At 36.1% G+C, this 27,527-nt stretch overlaps 1 protein-coding gene across 10 annotated transcripts in view; it reads right to left on the bottom strand.

Annotated features, from left to right (window-relative positions):
• Positions 1-27,527, bottom strand: part of COX7B2 (cytochrome c oxidase subunit 7B2) — a 165,828-nt gene that overhangs the window by 87,401 nt on the left and 50,900 nt on the right. For 5 of the 10 annotated variants that reach the window (XR_001885740.1, XM_017872665.1, XM_017872663.1 and 2 more), the window contains 2 exons: positions 20,232-20,390; positions 16,002-16,056 (listed from right to left, as the gene is read on the bottom strand). The exons of 1 other annotated variant lie outside the window; for it this stretch is intronic. The gene's annotated coding sequence lies outside the window, so the exon portion shown is untranslated. The remainder of the gene's footprint in view (positions 1-16,001; positions 16,057-20,231; positions 20,391-27,527) is intronic. 4 more of the 10 variants (XM_017872664.1, XM_017872659.1, XM_017872657.1 and 1 more) reach the window with 2 other exon arrangements.

Genomic DNA, 27,527 nt, shown 5'->3' with positions numbered 1-27,527 from the left:
GGACTCGGAAATTGAGTCAGCAATTCTGTGAAGCATTCAGGAAGCACTCAGTGAAAACTATATGTGCAAGTAACTTACAAAACCTTCCACTGGTAATACCAGGTGCCAATCATAAGAGATAAACTGAATAATATGTGGTAATATTCGCAAGATGGAATTCCAGGCAATAATGAAAAGAAGAAAAGCGCATATAGAGTAAAATTAGTGAATCCTAAGAAAATTATGAGTGAGAAAACTACTAAATAGAATAATTCAACATCATTTATATAAATGAAAACATGAACACATCAATATACGGAGTAATATTATATAGTTTCCAGGGATACAAATGAAGTCTTGTCTATGGATATGAGAAGAGAGAAATGTCAGTGAATATGAGAAATAATGTAAAACAGGCAATTGCATAAAAATATAAGGAGAGACCTTGTGCAGATCGATAACAGCGAAGTATAAGTAACCCTCTGCATATAAAATAAAGTATTTCTCTACATTCATGAACTTTAATACTTTTGTACTTCTGACCCTTATATATGAACTATTATTACTCCTTTCTCAAATGAAGAAACCATGAAGACAACAGCAGTATTCTAAGCATATGCTTGAGATTACTGTCTCTCTGCATATTAAAATGGATACAGCCTTCCTTGGGAAACATCAAAGTCTCATTTCATCACAGAGTTTTTACCTCCAAAGAAAATATACTTATTTTTCATGGTGTATGTGATACTGTCCAGACCCATCTTGTTTTAAATTGAAAAATATGCAAAGAATCATGACACAGTTTAGTTACATATTATAAAGTAATAGTATCTCATTTCATAACAATCATTTAATGGCCATGGAATATGTCTTATGTTGTCTAGTAATAAACTATTTAGAAACATCTTGAGAATCTATTTTCTAATTCAGCTTGCACTCACTTTTATCTTTTAGAAAATTTGCTGACAAGAAAATTGTCGATACAACTCTTGAAAATGTTTATTTTAACATGCAATTTTTTTCCAGGTAACATTCAATTAGTAATAGTTTTTTTAAAGAATGTCATCACGAATCTCCTCTAGTAGGTGAGATAAGACATACACATAGCTATAAGAAAAGCAATGTGTCATAAATGACACTCCATCTGATGACACTTCAACATGGGATGAATAAATTACTTATTATTAAAGAAGGGGATCAGAGAAGCTTTGTGAAAGAAACAACATTTGAACTGGATCTTAAGAAGGTTTACAATTTCCATGTAAACAGAACAAAGGCAGGTAGGAAAATGAACAGGGTGTAAAAGATGTGTTAGGTATTTTTGTTTACACAATATAGTATACCATATAGGAAGTGACATAAAATAACACAGTAAAATTAAATTGAAGGGCAGAATACAGATAAAGATTTTGAACTTTATTACATATAGTTTTGAGTAAAAACTAATGACATATCACACCAAGTTTGGAATATTAATCAGTTTCATGGAGAATGTGAAGAAATAATTAAATGGAGAAATTGGTTATAAGTTATGGCAACTGTCAAACTAGAGATAATAAGAACCTGAAATAGAATAGATACCATAAAAATGGAGAGAGGCCAGATGCGGTGGCTCACGCCTGTAATTCTAGCACTTTGGGAGGCCAAGGCATGCAGATCATGAGGTCAGCAGTTCGAGACCAGCCTGGCCAACATGGGAAAACCCCGTCTGTACTAAAAATACAAAAATTAGCCAGGTATGGTGGTGTGTGCCTGTAATCCCAGCTACTGGAGAGGCTGAGGCAGGAGAATCGCTTGAACCCAGTAGGTGGAGGTTGCAATGAGCTGAGATCATGCCACTGCACTCCAGCCTGGGCTACAGAGCAAGACTCTGTCTCTAAAACAAAACAAAACAGAAAAAAGAAAAAGAAAGAAAGAGAAAATGGAGAGAAAAAAACAACGTACGCAGGAAAACTTTTCTAGGCAATGGAAAGTATTATACTCCATTGAGGAAAATACAAAATAAAAAGTTAAAATGACTATTTTAGTCTGGGTGACTAAGAGTATATCGTATTCATTAATAGAAAGAAGGAAAAAGAGAAAGATTACGTCTAACAAAACATGAAAATGTATTCTAGACATAGTTTGAAGTGTCTAAAATACCTTTACCAGGAAGTGTTCACAGAACAATTATATTGGTTGAGGCAATGCTAACTGATACAATAGAAAAACCTTGAAATCTAAGTGACTTAATACAACATATGCTTATTTCTTGCTCATATAAGCCTAGTAAGAGCATGGCAGGAGGAAGGAAGTCTGCTCCACAGTAGTTTAGGAACCTTGGCTGAAAGTCTCTGTAAATGCTTTCAAAGTTTTATTGGGCATTAATGTACAGTCAGCTCACAAGAGGCAAAGTATAGAGAAAGCACATCCAATTTCAAATAACATCGAGTTAAAAGTGTCACATATCCTTTCTGTTGCCAATCCACTGGCAAGAACCAGTTCCATAGGCATACTTAAGGACAAGGTGAAGGTTAAAACTGAAGTAACTGGTAGTAAACTGATATGGTTCCGATGTCTGACCCCTCCAAATCTCATGTTGAAATGTGATTCCCAATATTGGAGGTGGTATCTAGTAGGAGGTGATTGGCTCATGGAGGCAGATTCCTCATAAACTGTTTAGTACCAACCTCGATGATGAGAGAATTCTTGTTCAGTTAGTTAACTTAAGATATGGTTGTTTCAAAGAATCTGGGACCTTCCCACTTTCTCTCACTCCTGCTCTCACTGTGTGAGGCACTAGCTCCCCTTCACCTTCTACCATAATTGTAAGCTCCCTGAGGCCCTCACCAGAAGCAGATGCCAGCACTACGCTTATGTACAGTCTGCTGAACTGTGAGCCTTTTTGTTTGTTTGTTTGTTTCTTTTGAGAAGGAGTCTTGCTCTTGTTGCCCAGGTTGGAGTGCAAGGGCGCGATCTTGGCTCACTGCAACCTCTGCCTCCCGGGTTCAAGTGATTCTTCTGCCTCAGCCTCCCGAGTAGCTGGGATTATAGGCATGCACCATCACACCCAGCTAATTGTGTATTTTTAGTAGAGATGGGTTTTCTCCATGTTGGTCAGGCTGGTCTTGAACTTCCTACCTCAGGTGATCTGCCCAGCTCAGCTTCCCAGAGTGCTAGGATTACAGATGTGAGCCATCACGCCCCGGCAAGCCACTTAAACCTCTTTTCGTTATAAATTATCCAACCTCAGATATTTATTTATAGCAATGTGAGAACTAACACAGTATGTCTTGGCATCAACTCTACAATTAAAATGTAAGCATATAGCTTTGATGAATGGCTCACCAAAGAAAATGTAAACAAGAGAATGTAACTAGAAGGAGAAAAGAGGTTAGAAATAGATATATAAATTTGGGAGGTGTATGCTTAATTCTTATGCAGAACTCATCGGAAATATGACATTCCCATGGAGAAAGTATGGAAAAACTATAGCCCAAATACAGGTTACTAGCAATCATACGCTTTTTGAATAAGATTCAAAAGGGAAAATAAAACTCAGAGAAACTCAATGAAAAATCTAAAGGAAGTGTTTTAAGAGAGCAGAGGCAATAAGAAGTATCAAACCATGAAGACTGGGGAAAGGAAGATGAATAGAGAAAAACATTGATGGGAATTGATGACTCTGAGACCATTATGTCACTTTATAATACTGTGACTTTAACAGTTGTGGGAGCAGAAACCATATGAAAAAGGATGACAGAATAAGTGAATTGTGAGAAACTTCAGCTTGTGTAGATACTAATCTTTACAGATAACTTAAGGAAAATAAAAAGAAGTGTGCAAAAAAATATGGAATGTTGAAGATATGGTGGGTTGACAGAAATGCTGTTGGATTGGCAAATTGGAATTCTATGAAAATAGTTAAGTTTGAAGGTAAAGATCCAGTTCAAAACAAGAATGTAAAGATGTAGCTGTGAACTGTAGTACTGAGAAAACAAGGTCACAGAGAGTGTAAAGAAGAGTTGTGAGAATAATGGGAGTAAATAAGAAGCGTAAAAAAGCAATTAAATCAACAACAAAATCTGCAAAAGATTTATGTAAGTTATTTATGAAGAACCATTATATTGATTGAAAGATAAAAATTGTGACCAGAGATATATTTTCTTGAATAGAAACACTAATCATAAAGATGACAATTATCTTTAAGTCAAACTATAAATATAGTATGATCCCAATTTTAAAATACCAACAAGTTTTGCCTTCTTCTGGAGAAGTACATACGTTGACTCTAGAGTTCGAATGGTAATACAAACAGGCATGAAAATCTGTGAGACTGATGAAAAAAGACAAGAAAAGAAATACAAAAACAATATCTATCTTGAATGTTAAAACACATTTTACAGCTAGAATAACTAAACTAGTATAGTGCTAAGCATGTTTCCTTATAACCCTCTGACTATGCGGATGCTCAGCAGTACTCCACCAACACCGATTGCATGTGCTCCCTCTGCTGTGAACCAAGCAGCTCCTCACCAACAGAACAGGATCTGGGAGCGAGAGCCTGCCCCACTGCTCTCAGCACAGTACGAGACCCTGTCAGATAGTGATGACTGAACTGCACAAAGTGAGGGGAACAGGGTGCAGGAGAGGGATCTCTAGTTTTGGTGGTTTAATTTTAGTAGCAGGTCAAAACCTGCCCTCCTATGACTTACTCCCTGAGACTTTTCAGGGAGCCAGCCCACAGGATGATGGAAGAAATGAGTGAAATGATTGTGGGAGAGTCAGCGATGGAAAAAACGCATACAAATGAAGACTGCCTTTGATCACAGGGGCAGATTCAGTGGACGTATAATGAATAGTTGAGGGCTGAGATGTAGAGTTTTTAAAAAGGTGGGACAGTTCCTGTCGTTACATCTGTTTGTAAAGAAAAGCCATAATGTCTTTAAAAAAAAAAAAATAAAAAAAAAAAAAAGAGAAAGAAAAGAATGTCAATAGCATAAATAACTCTGCAAAATAGAAGCGCGCTAGCACATGTTGGAAATTGTGTATTAGGATAAAGGTTGCAAAGGTGGCATTGCAAATTCATGCAAAAAAATGATATTTCAATAAAAGACATTAGGGCAACTAAGTTACCATTCAGAAAACAAACAAAAACATTTGAGTGCTTTTATCCAACTTTCTTTGGAAGCATTTTACTATAATTATTCCCCAACACTTTTCCTCTTCACTTGATTGTTATCTTACCTTATCAGTCCAATAGAATATATTATCAATAAATCAAATATTTAAATATAGAATACGAAGAGTGTGCGTAATATTGCCAAAAGAAATCATGGAAATGTTTTTAAATAATCTCACATAGAAGCTATTGTTTATCATAAACAGAAAACAAAATAAAACCACAGTAAAACTAATGAATGACGAAACTCTAGAGGAAAAATATCAAAGACAAACTGGGAAACATATTGACAACTAATATGCTAGGCAATGTGCAAGTCTCCAAACTTCAAAACAAAACAAAAAAAATCCCTTGAAAAAAAAAGGAGCAAATTATATAAACTGATGATTCATAAAAATGGAAATATGAGTAATTCTTAAACAAGAAAAACTTTCAATCATAATAACAGAAATAAAAGTAAGACCTTTTTTCCCTAATAGATTGATAAAGACTCAAAAATATGGTAATAGTTATGATATTGATGAGGATGATGTAAGAAAAGGGGGATTATTACACACTGCTGATGAGAATGTAATGTGTATGACAGCATGATAAAAATAAAGGACAATTTGAAAGCATTCAAAATTACAAATGCACCTAGTTTTAACTTCAGGAATACTTGCACACAGACACGAAAGGTAGCCACAAGGCTATATGTTGCAACATTGTTTATAATAGCAAAGTTAGCAAATGGCATGTTTCTCTAGTGTGTAAACATCCTAAAATGAAAATGGGTTGCTTTTAAAATCAGAAAAAAAAATGCAGTAACTCTTACGAGATACACAAACAAATCCCCCTCAAAAACACACACACAAATGTTAATAAGGCAGACTGTTCGAGAATCATGGTGGAAGAACAGTCTGACACCTGCATTTTGGGATGGTAAACAGGCCTAGTCCTCTTGGTGAAACAGAAGTGAAAATGGTTTTCAGTGGAAAAAACTGCATAAGATATAGCATGTTACAGAACAGCCAACTATCAACTTAGACATTCAATGCATAAAGTAACATAGATCCATTTATTTCTTAGAGCTACAAGCTTTTCCAACAGCCTTTGAAAATGTGTATTGTCTGAAAAAGTATAAGTAAGTGATGCGTCATCTAACGATGGGGACATGTTCTGAAAAATGCATCATTAGGCAATTTCATCAACGTACAAAATCATAAAGTGTATTTACGCAGCCTCAATGATATAACCTACTGCACATCTAGGCTATATGATACATGCTATTGCTCATCTGCTACAAAGCTGCACAGCAAGTTACTTTGCAGAAATACTGTGGGCAACTATAACTCGAGGGTAACGATTTATGTACCTAAACTTGTCCAAACATAGAAAAGGTACAGTAAAAATACGGTATAAAAGATAAAATTGGTACATCTTTATAGGGCACTTATGAATGGAGGTTGCAAGACTGGAAATTGGTCTGGGTGAGGCAGTGAGTGAGTGGTGAGTGAGTGCGAAGGTCTAGGACATTACTGTACACTACTATAGACTTTATAAACACTGTACACTTAGGCTACGCTAAATTTGTTAAAAATTTCTTTCTTCAATAATAAATTAACCTTAGTTCATCATAAAATTTTACTGTGTAAGTTTTTTTAACTTTATTGACTCCTTTGTGAAAACATTTAGCTCAAAACACAAACACTGTACAACTGTCCCAAAATAATCTTATATCCTTATCCTATATGTTTTTTCTCTATTTTAAAAATTTTTAATATTTTTTCTGTTTTTTAAACTAGTTAGAAGCTAAAATGCAAAAACACACATTGGCCTAGACCTACAAAGAGTTATGATCATCAATATTACTGTCTTCTATCTCCACATCTTATCCCACTGGAAGACCTTCAGAGGCAGTAACACACATAGAACTGCCATCTCCTGTGAGAACAATGCTTTCTTCTGGAATATCCTATGGAATGCCCTGCCTGAGGCTGTTTTACAGTTAAATTTAAAAAAAAAGAAGAAGAAGAAGAAGAAACACAAGCTAAAATAATGAATAAAAAGTATAGTAGAGTGAATATGTAAAACAGCAATACAGTCATTTGTTATTAAGTATAATGAACTGTATATAATGGTATGTGATAGATTTTTTATGACTGACAGTGCAGTGGGTTGTTTATACCAGCATCACCAGAAAAAGGTGAGTAATGCATTGCACTATGACATTATGACAGCTACAATGTCATGACAGCTCTAACTTCACCACAGCTATGATATCACTAGGCAATAGGTATTTTTCAGCTCCACTATAAACTCATGCGACCACTGTCACATATACAGCCTATCATTAATTGAAACATCATTATGCGGCACATGAATGTATATTGACACTAAAATTATGAATTATAAGTAAATGTGTGTACAGTTTTACATATTGATTAGTCAACAGTTTAATCCACTTCATATTTAAATATGGCAACATTTAATTGAGATATGTTCATCTTAACATGCCAACTTCAGTGCAGGATTCAGTTTCCAAAAGAAAGAATGCCTAAAGATCTTTAAGAGACTCTGTGACTTAGTTCAATAAAAATGTAGTAGTTTAAGAAATATAGCTGCTTTAAAAATAACAAGAGGTGGAAACACCCAAGTGTGCATCAACAGATGAATGGATAAACAAAATGTAGTATGAACACACACAGACACACACACAGGAATATGGTTCAGCCATAAGAAGGTATGAAGTAATATATACACTACAACATGGATAAACCCTGAAAATCGTATGTTAAGTGAAATAAGCCAGATGCAAGTGGACAAATAGTGTATGATTCTACCTATATGAAATATCTAGAACAGACAAACTCATAGAGACTAAAAGCACATTACATTGCCAGAGTCTGTTGGGGAGGTAGGAATGGGGAGATGCTGCTTAAGGAGTTTAGAGTTTCTCTTTAGGATATTTAAAAATGTTGGAAATGGGTAGTGGTGATAGTTCAACAACACTGTAAATGTAACTAATGCCACTGAATTGTACATTAAAAATAGCTAAAATTAAAAGTTTTGCATTATATAGATATTTTCTACATTAAAAAAATAAAATAAGGTTAAGATAGCACTTTTAGAAAACTAATAGCAATTAAATATCCCTGAGAGGTTTTTTTGTAACATTCTGCTTTGTGTGTTCCTATACTGCCATATGCTGTTTGTTGCCACATTTCAGAAATACCAAAGCTCAGGATAAGGTATGGAGAATAATAATAACCACAGAACAAATTTACAAATGAAGAAAGATACAAAAAGTCAGAACTTGTCAGTCTAAAAACTAAGGTTGAAATAACCGAAATTATTGTAAACATTGAAGACAAGGAAGTCAACATAGATATTTATGGAATCTTACATGCCTAGAACTTAAAAAATCTAGAAAACAGTACACTCTAGAGGTTCATTACTATGTTTCATAGATCAAAGCAGTCTGCCAACTACAAGCAAAATGGTTTCAAAAAATTTGTGGGTTAATTTGTACATTCTTTATCGGTATCAAATTATCAAGGAAAGTTAAAGGGTATATAGATTACATCTCTATTCTATGGAATTTGACATCATGTGAAATAATTATGCTGCCTCATAGGTAGTACTTTAAAAGTAAAAAAAAAAAGTCATGCATGTACTAGCATTATGTCTTGCACTGGGAATAATTTAAATCATTTATAATATTATAAGTGATCTAACATATATTTCTATACAAAATGCAAACATGTATAATACACATATTTCAGAAAATCACTCTCAGTAAAATTGCATGACATAATTGGCATTCTGTATTAGATGAAGTGTGCAGGCCGACTATAGTCACAGAAGCCAGTTTACTTATTTTTAAGGAAGGTTGAACTTGTGCCATAGAAAAGTATCTATAATTCACGATCAGACGTGGCATTCATGCATCAAACCATAACTTGATCCATTAACCCTGGGTAAAGTATGGAGTATTTTGTGATAGCATATACATACCTTGATGCCTTATTGGTATTCCCAGTTTTGTGTGGTGTTAAGGCACACTGAAGATGGTCAGTCCTTACTATTCAAAACCTAGATCATTGGCAGGTTTCATTTCACTTGTCTTCTGGGAAAACCCTGTGTGTCACAGTTGGAAGAAGTGGTAATGTGCTTAAACTTCCTTCTGTAGCTTATCCCAAGACCTGATAATTCTGAATGGCATTTGGCCCAATCATAGAAATTTTATTCCAGATTAATTTTGTCTTTCCTGGAACTTTATTTTTTTCATTTCAAAATCTGCACCAAATAAATCTCAAGATCATGCCATGAAATCAAAGTCCCCAGACCCTGTTTTTGAATCAGGTTCTTTGTGCATTTAGTTTCTTTTCAAAACATCAACTCGTTATAATTTTTATCTTTTATTTTGGGAATATTTTCTCATTTTATCTCCTTTGGGCCTCTTGTGATTTTATAAATAGTGTCCTTATTATGGTCTGCTTCTGGCTTTTCTCAGAGACTTTGCTGAGACTCCCAGAGTAGAGCAGCCTATTTTTGTGCTCTCTTGAGGAGACTTGTTCCCTAGCCCTCCCTCATTGTGCATTTGTTCTGGGCTGTGGGCTGCCTGATGTTTTGATGTCTCTGTCCACTAACTCACTCCTGCCTTTCAACCACAGAGCTTCAGTTTCCTGTTTACTGCCCTAATTGTTACAGCTCTTTGCTTAGTGCTTCAGCTCGCTTGTCAATAGCATCCTTGGTAACTTTCTGTGTCATCTCTGGCCCCTCATTCTCCACAGATTGCTTTTCACCAATTTGGCCTTCCAAAGACAGCCTCTCAGCAGCTCCAAGTCCCCTAGACTGTGCGCATTTTAATTATTATTAAGAGGCAGTAAGGCTGACACAAGTGACCACTGTGTTATTGAAAAGGCACAAGGAATTAGTCCTGTCCATGCTGCCAGAAATTCCACGCGAGAGATTCATTTCCTGATTATCCAAATTTTTAATATTTGAGGGCATCCTGATCAAAATGCAAATAATATTTTCTGTCAATTCTCAGGCTTTTCTACATAACTACTGTTGTGCCTATCATATTATATAGTCTAAAGTACACTGTATTGCTTATTGCAATTAATTTTGTTTCTGTGCCCTCATAAGGCTGAAAGCCATATGCATAATAATGGTGTGTCAATACTCATATCTTAGTGTCTAAGGTAGTACATGGTAATGGTGGGTCTTAATATATGGTTGATGAATTTAAAAATATAAAATACAAGTGGAGAGATGAGAAACTTATGCCATTAACTTTTAATGCATTTATTTTAACAGTAATGCTAATGAGTATCCATTAGGGAACTTAGACAACTGATGCAACAGTAAACCCAGATAATAAAGGCTTCAACACAACCTGAGGACATTCTGTCAGTAGTGAAAAGTCCAAGGGAATGCAATTACTGGTATTGATTTAGAAGTTCAAGGATATCAGGGCTAAAGTGTCAGTAATTTCTGACCTTTCCCTCAAGGTTGCAAGGTGACTGCTCTAGTTCTAGTCATCATGTCTACCTTCCAGGAATGAGAAAGGAAGGAGGGGCCTAACGGAAGATGAGGCAAAAATCTATATCAATAAGGCGGGACTTTCCCAGAAATTCCATCGGATTTTTGTTTGTATCTCACTGGACAGAATTATGGCAGATTATCTTTCACACCAATAAGGAGAATTAGAAAACATGGGACTTGTGTATTTGTTTTTGTCTGCAACAATAATAGGATTCAGCAAGTAGGAAAGAGATGATATTAAATAAGCTACAAGAACTCTCTGCCATGAGGGATAGTTTGATGCACTGAGGAGTACATGAGTGCTGAGAGAGAGTCAATGTAAATAAAAGAAAGAGCACACATGAAGTCAACTAATGGCTGCTTCCCCATCCTGACCACTAATGGCTGACAGTAGACATTTGATCTATCAGCTTTAAAGCCTGACTGAAGGCGTGGGGTTCATGGGACTTCTAATACATCTTTATATTTTTCATTCAGCCTCTTCATGAGCTTCATAAATAATGATTTTCCTGAACACTTTCAATGTACCTGGTACTGTGATACAATAATACCTGCTTCAAGTCGTCCACTGTAAACAGAACTTTACAGTAACAGAAGTGGTCATAGGGACTTTAGTGGCCCACTGAGGAGGTAGCTAATTCAGGCTGGGTGTATGCTTGTGCAGTGGGAAGTTAGTCTGGGAAGAATAGCAGTAAAAAATAAAAGTAGAGCTGAGTTTTGAAAAAAATAAAAAGACTCATTAAAAGAAGAAGTACAGAAGGTTGTTACTCAAATAGGAGTTGGTGCATAAAGACAAAGGGAGGAAAGAAAGCAAAAAGCATTCTAGGATCTGTAATTTTGTCAGTAGAGCAAAGCACAACATTCAAGGAGGGAGGACAATGGCAGGCAGTGAGACAAGCTAGAAGAGAGGTAAACAAGAACCAGGTGATGGTCTTGAGCAATGAGACACTGAATTATTTTAACCTGATATTAGTTCCATGCCTCAGAAAAACTAGCCTGCTATTAATTGATTAGAGAGGTGGAATCCAGTTAGGAAACTATTCTAACTGTTCCAAGTATCAGGGCCTAAACTAAAACAGTATCAGAAGTTCCACAGACAGTAAACATGTCAAAGAGCCCGCTTACCAAATGTGCTGTGTGTGTGTGTGTGTGTGTGTGTGTGTGTAAGATGGGCTGGCAGGAGATGCCACTGTAGGGCAGAAATGAGGGTAAAACACTAAGACAAATCCCATTTCTTCACTCATTCAATGGTTCTGTTAAAGGTTAAATTGATTTTCGTAAGGTTAATTAGTGTCTGGGGTAATATGCTATCTTAGAAACGTGTCTGGAATTGGTGGGCAAGAATGAAGCCGCAGACCCTCGCGGTGAGTGTTACAGTTCTTAAAAACGGTGTGTCCAGAGTTTGTTCCTTCAGATGTTCAGATGTGTCTGCAGTTTCTTCCTTCTGGTGGGTTTGTGGTTTCGCTGACTTCAAGAGTGAAGCTGCAGACCGTCGCAGTGAGTGGCACAGCTCATAAAGGCCGCACAGACCCAAAGAGTGAGCAGCAGCAAGATTTATTGCAAAGAGTGAAAGAACAAAGCTTCCACAGTGCAGAAGGGAACAGAGCCAGTTGCCCTGATGGCTGGGGCAGCCTGCTTTTACTCCCTTATCTGACCCCACGGACATCCTGCTCATTGGTCCATTTTCCAGAGAGCTGACTGGCCCATTTTACAAAGAGCTGATTGGCCCATTTTGACACAGTACTGATTGCTGCGTTTACAAATCTTGAGCTAGACAGAGTGCTGATTGGTGCATTTACAATCCTTTAGCTAGACACAAAAGTTCTCCAAGTCCCCACTAGATTAGCTAGACACAGAGTGATAACTGGAGTGTTTACAAACCTTGAGCTAGACACAGAGTGCTGATTGGTGCACTGATAATCCTTGAGCTAGAAACAAAGTGTTGATTGGTGCATTTACAATCCTCCAGCTAGACATAAAGTGCACCATAGCTAGATTCAGAGTGCTGATTGGTGCATCCACAAACCCGGAGCTAGACACAGAGTGCTGATTGGTGCATATACAATGAAGCTAAACATAAAAGTTCTCCAAGTCCCCACCAGACTGAGGAGTCCCGCTGGCTTTGCCTAGTGGATCCTGCACGCCCACACCCCTCAGCCAGGGCTCAGCGGAGAAGGGGGCACTGCCCATCCGGGATGGGGGTGTTGGGAGGGCATGGCGGGTTGCAGGTCCTGAGGCTTGCCCCCTGCAGGGAGGTGGCTGAGGCCCGGTCAGAATTCGAGCACAGCAGGGGCTGGCTGGCAGTGCTAGGGGACCCAGCGCACCTTCGGCAGCTGCTGGCCAGGGTGCTAAGCCCCTTACTGCCAGAGGCTGGATGCGGCGGCCAGCAGCTCCCAGTGCGGGGCTCCGACCCAGAACTCACGCTGGCCCGTGAGCGCCGCAGGCAGCCCCTGTTCCCCACCCGCGCCTCTCCCTCCACACCTCCCAGCAAGTAGAGGGAGCCGGCTCCGGCCTCGACCGGCCCAGAGAGGGGTTCCCACAATGCAGTGAAGGGCTGAAGGGATCCTGAAGTGCAGCCAGAGCGTATGCCAAGTCTGAGGAAGCCCCGAGAGCGAGGGCTGCTAGCAGGTTGTCACCTCTCAGTAAGACATAATAATACGCATACATACTCATAATAATGCCTTTACATCTGACCCAAGCAGTACATGACACAACCTAAACAAGAAAACATTCACTCAGCCACTGAGGAGCCTAACAATGTGCTCTGAACTGTGATCGAACAGCCTAATTCTTAGAGCAAATCTCAAGGACTAAGGAAATAATATGCAACACTAGATTTTATTAAGCAAAGAACAGGCCTGTTCTGCTGTGTTTCTGTGATGAGCTACTTAGTAGCCTTCAAAACGACTTACTAATGAAATGAGAAACTTATTACATTGGTTTCTGTAGCAATTACAGAAAATCTGGTATATAAAAATCAAAAAATAATTCTTAACCCATAAAGAAAATGATACGAGCTTCACAAAACCAGTGCAAGTAATTAGATACTTAAATTGAATGGCAATGCACATAAGACTTATACTTAAATTGAATGGCAATGCACATAAGACTTATACTATGCTCCCAGGTCCAGGAAACAAAAAACACAAAAAAAATGGTGGGTCAGACGGATGCAACAGTTTCTAAAATTAACATTGCATTACCCCAATTTTATATTATTCATAAAGGAGGCTTCAAGTTCACTAACCTAATACCCCTATTTGTTGTCACTGCTATTATGAGCTCAATCATGCTAATAACAAGCAATGTCTTAATGCTCCACTTGGTTTGAAAAAACTTCATAGTGAAGAATAAATGCCCAAAGCAATTCTGGCTTTCAGACAAGAGCATCCATATAAAATGATTCCTCTATGCTTTTTCTGAAGGTTGCTTTCCTCTATGTGAAGTGGGGGATTCTTTGACAGTGATGACAGATAAATTAACAAATCAGTAGAAATGAATTAAATTAAACAGACAGCACAGTGGTTATGAGCTCACTTTAAGTCAGAAAGACCTGAATTAGAATCTTGGATTGTCCATTTATGAGGCTTCTTAGCATCACTAAACCTCATCAATAATACAGAAATAATAGTACCACATTCACAGACTTGTGAAAAATAAGGGGTGTCATAAGGTCCCCGTATCTGGCATATAGTAAGTTTTATGCACATATTAATGTAAAAAATGTATTAAGGACATCCTCTGAAGTAGTGATTTGCATTCCTCTTTTACAGAAAAGACTGAGGCTCCGAGAGAGTGATTAACTTGTCCACAGTCATGATTTTTACAAGTAAATATGAAAGCTAGGATTCAAACACAGGTCTACTAAGGCAGATTCATTGCTCTGATGTTTTTAATCTATGTTTTTAAAAACATGCTTTCAACAAGCCAGGAATTAATGTAAATATTGTACTGAGCTTATGGTTTCAGAATCAAAGGAGAGAGGAACATTGAGAAAAAAATAAAAACAAAAGCATTCTACTGCAAACAGTTAAAAATTGTAGTTCTGCAAATTATTAAATTTCAAACAATTTATATGAGAAATGGTTAAAACAATCAAGGTAACTTAGTCTGAAGAAGAGACAGTAAGGGAAAATAATTGCAATTATCAAATTTACAGAAATGTGATTTAGAATATTATGTGTACTTTGCAAGAATGGCTTATATTCCTAAAGGATTAAAAATAAAATACAAGCAAAAATAAAAGTTACAAAACAGGTACTTTGCTGCCAATTTCGGCTGTAAATCTATGGGGCTATTCCCTGGTGACAGATAATAAATGAGAGTACTATTTATGACATATGGGTGAATTGTTTTGCTTATATTTGCAAGTTATATCACTAGAGAGGAGTTGCTGGCTTCTAAGGAAATATCAACGTTTGGGTTATTTAGTTTTTACACAATAGATATTTTAAAAGCATAATATGCTGTCTGAATTCTCATGTTAAATTATTATAATGCCCATGAGCTTACCAAAAAGAAATTGTTCACAGCAATTTGCCACTTAACAAAGTTATTACCACCAAATAATTTGATTATCCTGTAAAATTTTATCACAATATATAATTTCACACTTAATAAATGATATATTATTGGCCATTAGCTTGACTGAGGAAGTTTAGTAATTATTCCCAAATTCGGCTTTCAAGCTGACCACTGACTCCAGACACGGTCATGGATAAAGACAAGAAAAATATTAAATACAAATTTCTAGATAGTTACACACCATACTGACCAAGTCAACCCAGCAAAAAAGGCCCATCACCATCTAATAACAAAATGAAATTTTTAAAACATCTAAAAGCCACAGAAGCATATAAATATACAACCACACCAGGGGGCGCTCTTAACACTGAAATGATGGATGACATATTTTAATACACGTGGTGGTCTCAGCTGGCCAAATGAAAGATTTTTCTAAGCATGCAGTACTTGGCACAAGTGCTTATCTTTTGAAAATGTTTGCTGGCAATATACACATTTTCTTTTGTATCCAACTGTTCGTGTAGTTAAGACTATCAAGTTAGTCTATCAAGTAAAACATTTACTGCTGATAAAAAATATTTTATTTTTGAAACATTTGTCTACTTAAACTGACATCTGTCTCTTACTGTTTGTGTAGTTGAGCTGATTCTCAATAATAAACATCGTGCTTAAAAGTACATACAATTTTTAAACATGAATTCAGTGTGAATTTTATTTTTTACAAAATTTCCTACCAGAACTTTAACTTCTACCTTGTGAAAGTGTAATCTGGGTAGTGTGGGTCTTTTCCGTATTTTCTCATTACCTGTTAGAAATCTGAAGCCCAAATGATCTCCTCAGAAAGTTTCAGATTCTGCTTCCTAACAAAATACAATTAGAAAATTAGTGTCAGATTTCAAAGACAATGAAAAAGACAAAGGTAAGTACAGGCTATGTTACTCAGAGAAAATCACCATATACTACTCCATTAACAACAAATATACAAATAATATCTGATTAAACTAATTTTTAAGGAACAACTTAAAGTTGAAAAGGAAGCATCATAAAGCACATGACAAGGGCCTAGCTACCTGTCTTCCAATAGTGGCAGAGAATGAGTCTTTAAACTTTTCTCAATCCATGTGGTTGAGATAACCCTCTTTTTCATACCAGCTACCTTCATGAATCGCCATCCACCTGTACCCAACCTCAAACGGAAAGTTCTAGCCAACGTTTGCCTAATATGCATGGAGACTTCTCAGCAACTTCTTTCATGTAAGTTCAAGGAAACAGAAATGGACTTATCTCATGTTTGAGCCCTAAATCAAATTAACCAGCATACTAATGCCTGAAATGTGGTTGAAAGGAATACATTTTTCATTCTATAGCAATAGTGAGGATTTAAAGTTTAAAAATCTAGAGAAAGTGATACATTTATTTACTACTTTAAAGTATATGTGAATGACAGAAAGTCCTACCCAAAAAGCAGATATTAATAGTTTTCAAGGATATAAGGACACAGAAGGAAAAAAAAAAAGAGCACAGGAAAAAAGAAAAACAGTTCACAGAAGAAAAAACTTTGCAGGAGGGGTATGCTGGGAGAGGAGTCAGGTGACTACCGTTGCCTGTTCTACCTCCTTCTTAATGCTTGGAGTGAAACAAGAACTGAGATATTCACCAAGGTACATGCAGCCATGTTTGGTGAGAGGCAACATTTGATGTAAAATAATCTGGCATATGGTTAAACTGCATGAGTTTCCATCAACAACAAAGTCAGAGGCAGTGGTGTTGGGGTTCTATGTGGTCAATCCAGCTAGAAGCAGGTTCTGAGCCAGTTGCTAGGAAATGGAGATAGACCTTACCCCCATTAGGGCTGGAATGGTAACCAGACGGCTACCAAGTAACCTAAATTTTAAATCAGACCCTAGTGCCAACTGAAGACGCTAAACAAGAAATGGCAAGTTTCAAAAGTTTTGAAGGTAAAATAGTTTTGTAAGTGCTTACAAATCCAGGATTAATTGAAGGTGCTGTAGATACCAAGATGAGAACAAGACTAACTGCGTTATTTGTTCATTGATTCAACAAATATTTAATGAGCATCTATTTATATACCAGGAACATTTAAGGGCTCGAGATAGAGTAATGAACAAAAGAGACAGAGATCTGTGTCCTCACGAAACTCACATTCTAGTAGGAAACGGGGACCATAAACAATAAATACAATGAATAATTTATATAGAATGTTGTAAGATTAAAAGTACTAAGAAAAAAAGGAGAGGGGAGAGCAGTATAAAGGACATCTGGAACACAGGAAGAAAAAAAAAAACAGATTGCAACAGCAAAAAGGTGAATAGGGTAGGCCTCATCTGTAACGTTTCACATATGAAAGGCCATGAGGGAGGTGAGGGAGTCAGCCAAGGAGGCATCTGGGGGAAGAGGATTTCAGTAAAAGGGAACAGTGAGTTGAAAGGCTCTAAAGTGAGAGGGCACCTGGGCTGCTCAGAAAACAGCAAGTTATCCACTATTCTGGAATGGAATGAAAAAGGGAATAGTGGTAGAAGAGGCCAGAAAGGTAATAAAAAAGCCAGATGGTGTAGCTTTTACTGGGAATAAAATGGGAAGCATTTTTACAAAGTGGAGAGAAATGGTCAGAGGCTGAATATATTTTGAAAATAGATGGGACAGGATTTTCTGATAAGCTAGATGTGGGTATGAAGAATGTAGAGTCAAGGATGATACAATGGTTTTTATCTGAGTAACTGAGCTGGCATTTAGTGAGGCTAGAAGAGTGTGGGAAAAACAGGTGATTGGTAGGAAATAATTATTCTGGGTTTAGGTATGTGAAATTTGAGATGTCCGCTAGATCTATCCAAGAGGAACTACGTATAAACTATGCAGTTGGTTATACTGCTGTGAAGTTTGAGGACGATCAAGCTTAACACCGTAGATATAGCCGTGAGATGTAAGAAGAAATGAGTGCAGATAGAGGAGAGAGGACAGAGAACTAGCCCTCAAGTGGACAGACTCAGGTGCTCCATTATCCTCACCTTCTCGTGTTCACATACCTGTAAGATTCCCATCTCCCAGAATGTAGGCAGGATCTGTAACTGGTTTCTAACCGATAGAATATGTGACGGTGAGATGTATGTGCAGCAAGCCGTCATGCAGGGGAAACAATCTGGCAGGGAATTGAGGGAAGCCTCTAGAAACTTAGGGCAGCCTCTAGCTGCCAGCTTGCAAGGCCTTCAGCCTCCAGCCAACAAAACATAAGGCCATCCCTCCTATAGCTTGAAGAAAATAAATTTTGATTTGGAAAGAAATCCTTCTGAAGTCAAGCATTCAGATGACATCCCAGGCCGAAATGATACCCTGACTGCAGCCTTGCAGAAGACCCAGGTAAGCTGTGAGCAGACTTCTGACACACAGAAACTATGAGATACAAAATGTCTGTTATTTTAAACCACTACATTTGTAGTAATTTGTTATGCACCAATGGAAAAGTAACGTAATTCCTGGGTTACTCCAGCATTTGCAGGCCAGGGAGCTAAGAAGGTACCAATAAAAAGACCAAGAAAGAGAGAGGCCATTGAGGTAAGAGGACAACCAAGAGAAAAGCATTTCAGCAAGCGGTTTCTTGCCCGCTTTCTCAGAGAGGAATAGAGACAGAAATGCAAGGGAAAGTTGAATCTGCTGACTTTCTAGAGCCTGACAGGTAATTAGCATTGAAAGGGACGGGAGAATCCAGGTTCAGCCACTTCCACTCCAGCCTGAAAGTCCTCTATTTTACCCCCTTCTTAGCGGAAGGTGGTAAGAGGCAGTGATGTTGCATGGAAATTGGTAGAAGCCAAAAAGTGTTTCTGTTCTTTCTGTTCTAGATGCTTATTCACTAACCACGCTAGATCTTACACAGAAAGATTTACAGCTGATTTTAGCACAGATGAATTTTTTGGGGAGTGGGAGTCCTTGCAACCTAGCCAAGCTGTTCACTGCTAACTAAATGAAATTCAGCCTTATTAGGCTCCTGAGAAGACCCAATTAGTGCCAGAGCTGTGCTAGTTCACTCTTTATGAGGCTTTGAAGGTTGGTATTTCAAAACTCACTAATACTAATCAAAGCCGGCTCATTTTAATTACTAAATCACTAACATACCTATTTTTAAACTTTTCATTGTTATAGGACATGCTTGGATTGGCTATTCATTTATTTTCAAAAAAAAAAAAATCAATACAATCGAATCTAATGAGCATTTATTATGCAAAAGGCCCTGAATTAACTAGGTATAGCTCAGTGAAAAAAGCTGGCCCTGTTGCTTTCTGTATACCTATAATTTGTATGCAAACTTATGCTATTTTACTGTTGTACAAAACTGTGTTACACCCTAATGTGATTAGTATTCAGCTCTAATCTAGATTTATCTATAGGGAGCATACTATTTTCCTATAATGCTTTGAAAGCAATTTTTCTTCTATTCATTCACTCAGTGAAGATTTATTGAGCACTTAGTTACACAAAGTGGAAAGTAGGATTACAAAAACAGAGTATTTAAAGTTCTGTAAGACACATCCAAAATATGTCCCTTTTATGTATTCAATACACTTTATATATATGTGTGTTTACATACATAATATATATGGTGTGTGTTTGTGTGTATATGTGTATATATATTTACATATGCACAATTGTCCCTTAGATTCCATGAAGCTTTGGTGCCAGGACCTCCCTTGGATACCTAAATCTTCAGATGCTCAGTTCCCTTATATAAAATGGTGTCATATTTGCATATAACCTATTCACATGCTCTTGTATACTTTAAATCATCTTTAGATTACTTGTAATAGATAATACAATGTAATTGTTATGTACAGAGTGTTACGCCATTGTTAAGGGAACAATGACAAGAAAAAAAATCTGTACATGTCAGTACAGTTGCAATTCTTTCCCCAAATATTTTAAATCCACAGTTATTTCAATACATGACTATAAAATCCATGGAAATGGAGGGCTAACTATAAACACACAGACACACACACACACACACACACACACACACACTCACTTTATATGTCTCTGCGTCTGCTAGTAATAGAACTCTACCTCTTGCACCATCAGTTTTTCCCCAGGTTGTGCTCCATCATCAAGGCTAAAAGATTAAATCCATTGCTCCTGTGTTTTGCTTTGTTTAGTTTAGCAGTGTTCACTTCTCTCAGTAATGTCTCTGACATTGTGAAACACAGAGAAATATAAGATTAGATCATGGCATGGAGGAGTTTTTAACTGATTTTATTACTTACAACTTTCTATTTTTTAAATGCCTCTCCCCATTTGAATGTAGGTTCCTCCACAACAGAGGTTCCTATTAACTTTTCACTGATGTAGCTTTTAATGGATAGTATATACTCAATAAGCATTCACTGATTAGCAGCTTTCCAAAATGATTTGAGATGGCTTGCATGAAAATGGAAATAGAGACTTAGAGAAGCAAAAATGCTGTTAGATAAGCATGTATAAATTACAGCTAAATAAGGTATTACATAATGTTTAATACACCTTTTACTTAATGTTTACATAATGTTTAATACAGCTTTTACAATTTAATGAACTGGAGACAATGAATATTTTTAAAAATATGTTCATATAACTACCATACTTGAAAATTAAGTCTAGTCCTGTGCTTTCTCACAGCTATCATGAGAAACATAGATTGTGTAATTTTATTTCCAACTAAAAGATGTTTTTTTATCAAGAACAAAAATTTTCCTATGTGGTAAATTCTAATAGGAATTTATTACAAGGATGATCACACTAAAGCAAAAATAAGAGCATGTGTCTTCCTTAATGGTCTTACGGAAGATTATATTGATTTAAAAATGATACTGGATTGAATAAGATACAAGCCTCCTCTTAGGATTTACACTTCGATTCTGTTACCTATCACTCTTTGTGTTATTGACGCCTCAGTAATTAATCATTAGGACAAGCTGGTGAGCATGTTCAAGACCGAGGGGGAAAAGCAGGCTGCTAAATGAACAAAAATTTCTTGTACTTTCACAGTGCACAATGTATTCAAATAATATAGGTATCTCACGTAAAAAATCTCAATATACCTCAGTATTAATATCTGTTTTCCACTTCTTAAAAATGTTAAGACTTCATTTCATTTTAATATAAAGTGCCACATGAAGTTACATGAGTGAATACATTGTTAGTCTGTAAAGCACTGAAAAAAATATAAATTACTAACACTGTAAAGAAGTAAAATTATTTACCACAGTATTACATAAGCGATGGCAAATTGTTATTCTTCACTACTGTACACAGGTCAAACATATTGCCTGCCAATACTATGCTCAGCTACTTAACCCACTGCCCCTGTTAAGTGCAATCATTAGGTGGTCAGGCTTTGTACTATGTGTCCAAGTCCCAAAAGGGCCAGAATTGACAAGATTACCATTGTAATCTAAGGAAAAGGAATCCATTAAGTTTGCTTGTGACATTCAATGAGGACTGGTTCAGCTTAGATGATGTTAGCCAATTTATTTCCTTCTTTTCATATGTGAACTAAGAAATACCAAGAACATGAAGCAGTGACAGACTGTGACAGAGGCATACAGAAAGAGGTAGTGCAAGTTATTGGGGAACAAAGGCCCACAGAGCAGTAGAGCTGCTATTAGAGATCTTTTGGCCCATGAGGATCCAAGAAGGTAGGTGACTCCCAAAATTGACTGGCTTTGCAATTAGATATTAAACCACTTCTAACAAGAAAACACCTGCATCTTGAGATAACTGGAGCAGGTATTATTTGAGATGAACCAGAAAAGATAAAGAAATTGTATATCTAAGGTAAGCAAAACTAGTTTTAAAGTATTCTTAGATATTTATGAATTTCAGTTTCTCTTACTCCAGATAATAAAACTAATTTCAGATCAGACATGAAAGAAGGAAAATGAACTCAATGTATTTTAATAGTATTTTAAACATTTTATTTTGATGTAATTGGGACATAGATAAAAGCTGCAAAATTAGTAAGCATTCTGGTACATCCTTCACTCATTTCCCCTAATATTAGCAACTTACATAACAAAAGTACAGGAAATTAACAGTGATACAGTATTATTAACTAAACTTTAGACTTTATTTGATATTCACCAATTTTTCCACTAATGGCCCTTTTCTGTTCCCAAAGATCATATTCAGGATCTCACATTGCATTTAGCTGTGTTTTCTACTTAGTCTAATAGTTCCATAGTTCCTCAGTCTTCTTTTTTTTTTTTTTGAGACGGAGTCTCACTCTGTCGCCCAGGCTGGAGTGCAGTGGCCAGATCTCAGCTCACTGCAAGCTCCACCTCCCGAGTTTATGCCATTCTCCTGCCTCAGCCTCCTCAGTAGCTGGGATTACAGGCGCCCGCCACCTCGCCCGGCTAGTTTTTTGTATTTTTTAGTAGAGACGGGGTTTCACCATGTTAGCGAGGATGGTCTCGATCTCCTGACCTAGTGATCCGCCCATCTCAGCCTCCCAAAGTGCTGGGATTACAGGCTTGAGCCACCGCGCCCGGCCTTCCCTTTTCTTTAATGACCTAGATACTTCTGAAGAATATTAGTTTGTAAAATGTCCTTCAATTTATGTTTGTCTAATGATCAAATTAAAATGAGGTTATGCATTTTTTTGCTAAGAATACTACAAAAAAATGGTTTTGTGACTTTCTTAGCGCATCAAGACCAAGGGGCTCATGATATTTATCAATGTGTCTTATTCCAAATGATGTTTACCCGGATCATTTGATAAAGTTGGTGTTAACCAGGTTTTCCCACAGATTCCTTTTTGTAGTTGGTAAGTATCTTGGGAATATACTTTGAGACTATGCAAAATTCTGTTCTCCCAATTAATTTTTGTATCCATAGGAGACTTTGTCTGGGACATGTACTACTATGGTGTTTGCCTAATGGTAGTTCTCTATTTCCTTATTTCCTTCTACATTTATTAATTAAAATTCTACTGTGAAAAGGGGTTGTCTCTTTTCCCTCACTTATCAATTTATTTATTGAATTATTTATTGATATCAGCAAAGACTCATGAGCATTTTGTTTTATTCTGGACGTTAAAATACAGTACTATTATTATTTATTGCTCAATTTGTTCATTAGGAGCTCCTTCAGATTGTCTCCTATGCTCTTGTGACAAACCACTTTTTTCTTTTCTCATTTAGCACTTTCTAACTTTCTAATAACTCAACGTGTTAAATACTTAATTAGCATTTTTCTTGCCCTAACCCTGAAATCAACTACTTCTCCAAGGAGTTCTAATTTCCTTTTCTGGGTAGTGGTGTTTAAGGGCCAAAGTCTAGGTGCTAGGAATCATCATTTTTAAAGGAGTGCTATTGCTTTTGACCCTCTTACCAGCCATGGCTAGGTTATATAAGTATGAATACACACACACACCACACACACACGCAGAGCTGATTTTCATTATTTGCTATTTTATTTGCAAATTCACCTATTCATTAAAATTTGTTTGTAACCCCAAAATCAATTCTCAAGATATTTTCAAAGTCATTCACAGACCTGGGCAGAGGGGTGAAAAATATGAGTCAACCAATGCACATGATCACAGCTGAAGTTGAACAAGGCAATGCTTTGCCATCTCGTTTCAGTTCTCATACTGCAGATACATGTCCCACTGGAGATCTATCCAGTACCACATTTTTCGCTTTTCTGTACTTTGTGTTGCTGACTTTGCTGTTTACAACAGACCCCAAGTGTAATACCGAAGCACTGGCTAGTGTTCTTAGGCACAAGCGGCTGTAGTGTGCCTTACAGAGAACCCATGTATGTTAGGTAAGCTTCCTTTAGGCATACATTATAGTGCTGTTGGCTGTGAATTCAATGGCAATGAGTCAGCAATATGTATTAAATAAGATGTCTTTAACTAGAAACACACATAAAATAAGGTTATGCATTGATTGATTGATTGATTGATTGATTGATGAAAACGTGACCAGAGGCTCATGGGAACCTAACTCTGTATTTTCTTAGGAGCAGTGGTGTTGTATTTGCTAGCTCAGTGATTTTATGGACCATCACTATTGTTAGTAAGAGGCATTAACTGTATTTCTTTATCTATTTATCAGCATATGCTAAAAACGAACTTATATTGATACCTCTCATTCTAATCCACATAACACCACGGGATTCACTTAACCCTTCCCCTTTTCCTTATTTATACACTTCTTTCTCCAACAGTCAGAAATCTGGCTCTCATCATCTAAAATTTGTTTACTTATTTGTTCAATTATGGCATATACATAAACATTTCAGAAAATATGTGTGTATAAAATACACATTTTGCTCGTCAACACTCCTATAAAAACATTTATGATTACAGCAGTTATGTACAATTTTTTTTTTAGTTTAACCATACAGTATCCAGTCAAGATAATGTTTTACCATAGTAATTTTAGTTAGTTATTCTCTATTCTCTTTAGTGTGGTTATCTTATTCATTTGTAATACAATTAGACTTGTCTTGTATTGTTTGTATTTTATTTTGGCTTCCCTAACACCAGTATTTGTTTTAACTGTTTGTTTATTAAGAGAATATATAAAATAGTACTATAATTCTAAAAGTTAGTTACAGAAAGAAATATATCCATAGAAGTGTGATTAGTGCTAAGTTTTCACTCAATTGATTCTGCATTATCTACAAATTATGAATTCAAACTCTTTCCATGCCAATTGTGGAACTTAAGTTTACCACATATAGCTGTATATTTAAGTATAGGTTTTCACACAGGTGGAATGAGAAAATTTTAAAGCAAAATAATTAAATGTCTTACTTATGGATAATTCAACTGAAGGTTAACTCTGTTTCTTTAAAACTATTTTTAGCCATATAAATCAAAACAGAAAGATATGTTGAGTAGAATATAGAGTGATTATTTTAAAATTAGACTACTTGTTGATTTTAAAGTGCCTCTTAGTCGCTTGGAACAAATATATTATAATCTATATTAACACATGCATCAATATGTATCAGCATACGAGATATTAGAGTTCTCACATTTACTCTGGTAACTGGCTAGCTAATATGTTGAGTTTTTAAAAAGCAGTACTGAATTTATAAAACATGCAATAGAATAAGTATTCCTCTTTACATACTATATGAAAGGACATGTTAATATAGATCCCATGAGAGAGCTAACAGTATACAGTAGTCAAGGAAGCTGACAGATTTGACAGTATGAATAGGAAAATTCTTCACGATGATATTCAAGACAGTAGCCACTAGCCATACGTGGCTACTTCAATTCAAATTTACATTAGAAAAATAAAATACTTGCATTGCACAATGCAGACACCTCCATCACTGCTGAAAGTTCTATTGGGCAGCACTGTTCTACACTGTATATCCATAAGGCTAGTGCCTATTTTTCTTGTGCCAGCACAGTGCCTTAACACATAGTAGACACAACAGATTTGGGAAAGAAGTGAATAAATGGCAATAGTATCAGGAACAAAATCTGGCAACATGTATCAAAAGATGTTTATTACAGAATAAGACATTGAGAAAAACCTATATATCCAATAAGATGCAGTCATTAAAGTAATATATTCTTAAAATGGAATATTAAAAAAACATTAAAAAGGCTGTTAGAAAAAAATTAATGACTTGAAAAGAATTATATTCTATAGTTAAGTGAAATACGCTATTGTAACATTTTAATGGGAAATAATTATGAAAATATAAACATCAAAAGCTAAGAGTGATATCAAGTTATCATATTATACTTTTCCTTTTGTCTTTATGTATTTTATAAAGTTTCTATAATAATGCACTTTGTCACAGAATTTTAAATTAATTTTAAAGACATTAACAAAAGATTATTAGGCCAGGTGTGGTGGCTCACGTCTGTAATCCCATCACATTGGGAGGCAGAGACAGGTGGATCACCTGAGGTCAGGAGTTCGAGACCTGCCTGGCCAAAATAGTGAAAACCTGTCTCTACCAAAAATACAAAATTAGCCAAGCATGGGAGCACACATCTGTAATCCTAGCTACTTGGGAGGCTAAGGCAGGAAATCGTTTGTACCCAGGAAGCAGAGTTTGCAGTGAGCTGAGATCACACCATTGCACAAGAAATTAACAAAATATCGTTAGCCAACATATTTATGTATTATTTATTTGATTAAAAAAGGAAAAAAATCAATGATTTCTGTGTCTGTATATATTTCTCTATTTTATATTAGGAATAAGTATTGAAAATAGGGATTTTCAGTAAAGATTTTCAATACTTATTCCTAATTTAAAATAAAGAGAGAAAAGCATACAGGGAGAATGACAAAACAGATACTAATTGCCATAGAAGAAAATATGATGAAGGCATTAAAAACATGCTTTTGAATAATATTAATCTATGATAAACTATCCATGTATATTATGAAACTCTGATTTACAGATTGACCAAAAAATCCTTAAAAAGTATTTAAATAACAAGATCCCAAATTTGTTGAACTCATATAATGAAGAGATATGTAATACTTATTACATGATATTAAGATACTTTAACATACTAACTCAAGTAGCATGTGTGTGTCAGATCATTTTACATTCAGTCATTCAGATAGGTGTTTAAGCATTTAAATACGTGAAACAACAGAAACAGAAAAGTGTTTACAATGAGTTTCTCTGAGTCTTGGAGTGACAAGTAATTTTCATAGTTTTAAAACACTTTCATAGTTTTAAAACACTGAAGTAAGTCTGGTTTTCTTTCATGACTGGAGTCATGAATGCTGGATCCTAGTTGAGGGTCTTCTACCTCCAGGTGAACTGTGGGCAAACCATTTTCTTTTCTAGGCTTCAGTGGTGTCATGAGGGGGTGTACTGGATAAAGCCTTATACTACTTTGCTGCTTTCAAATTCCTATGATCTATAGAGCTGAGAGAAAAAGAGTTTTAATATGGCTGCTTACAAAATATTTTCACAGTAGGAACTAAAATAGTGGAACATTTCAACATATTTATGTAACAGCCAAATTAAACAAAAAGCAAGTAGAACTCCCCAGTGGAAGAGCTACAGAAGTAAAAACAGATCGAAACACAAGAGTTTTCAGAATGTATGCAATACTAAAGTTTCAGTGAACCAATGAATGGAAGAAAAGACCTGAAAAACGAACCCTGGTGTTGGGAATAGTAAAAGGAATGAAAGCTTTTTTGTGTTGTTTTATTTTGTTTCTCTGTGTTTCTCTTTTTTAGAGTCTAAAATGTATTCTACTGAAATAGTTACATCATTTTACCTCATAATCTAATTTAACTAGCATGTGTTAACTTATCATTTTGTGTAACTACTTGAAGCTGGTGGG

Source organism: Rhinopithecus bieti, unplaced genomic scaffold, assembly GCF_001698545.2.
Source record: "Rhinopithecus bieti isolate Rb0 unplaced genomic scaffold, ASM169854v2 scaffold_7167, whole genome shotgun sequence".
NCBI lineage: Eukaryota > Metazoa > Chordata > Mammalia > Primates > Cercopithecidae > Rhinopithecus > Rhinopithecus bieti.
The sequence above is the reverse complement of the archived record's forward strand: the minus strand, read 5'-3'. Positions and strand labels throughout refer to the sequence as shown.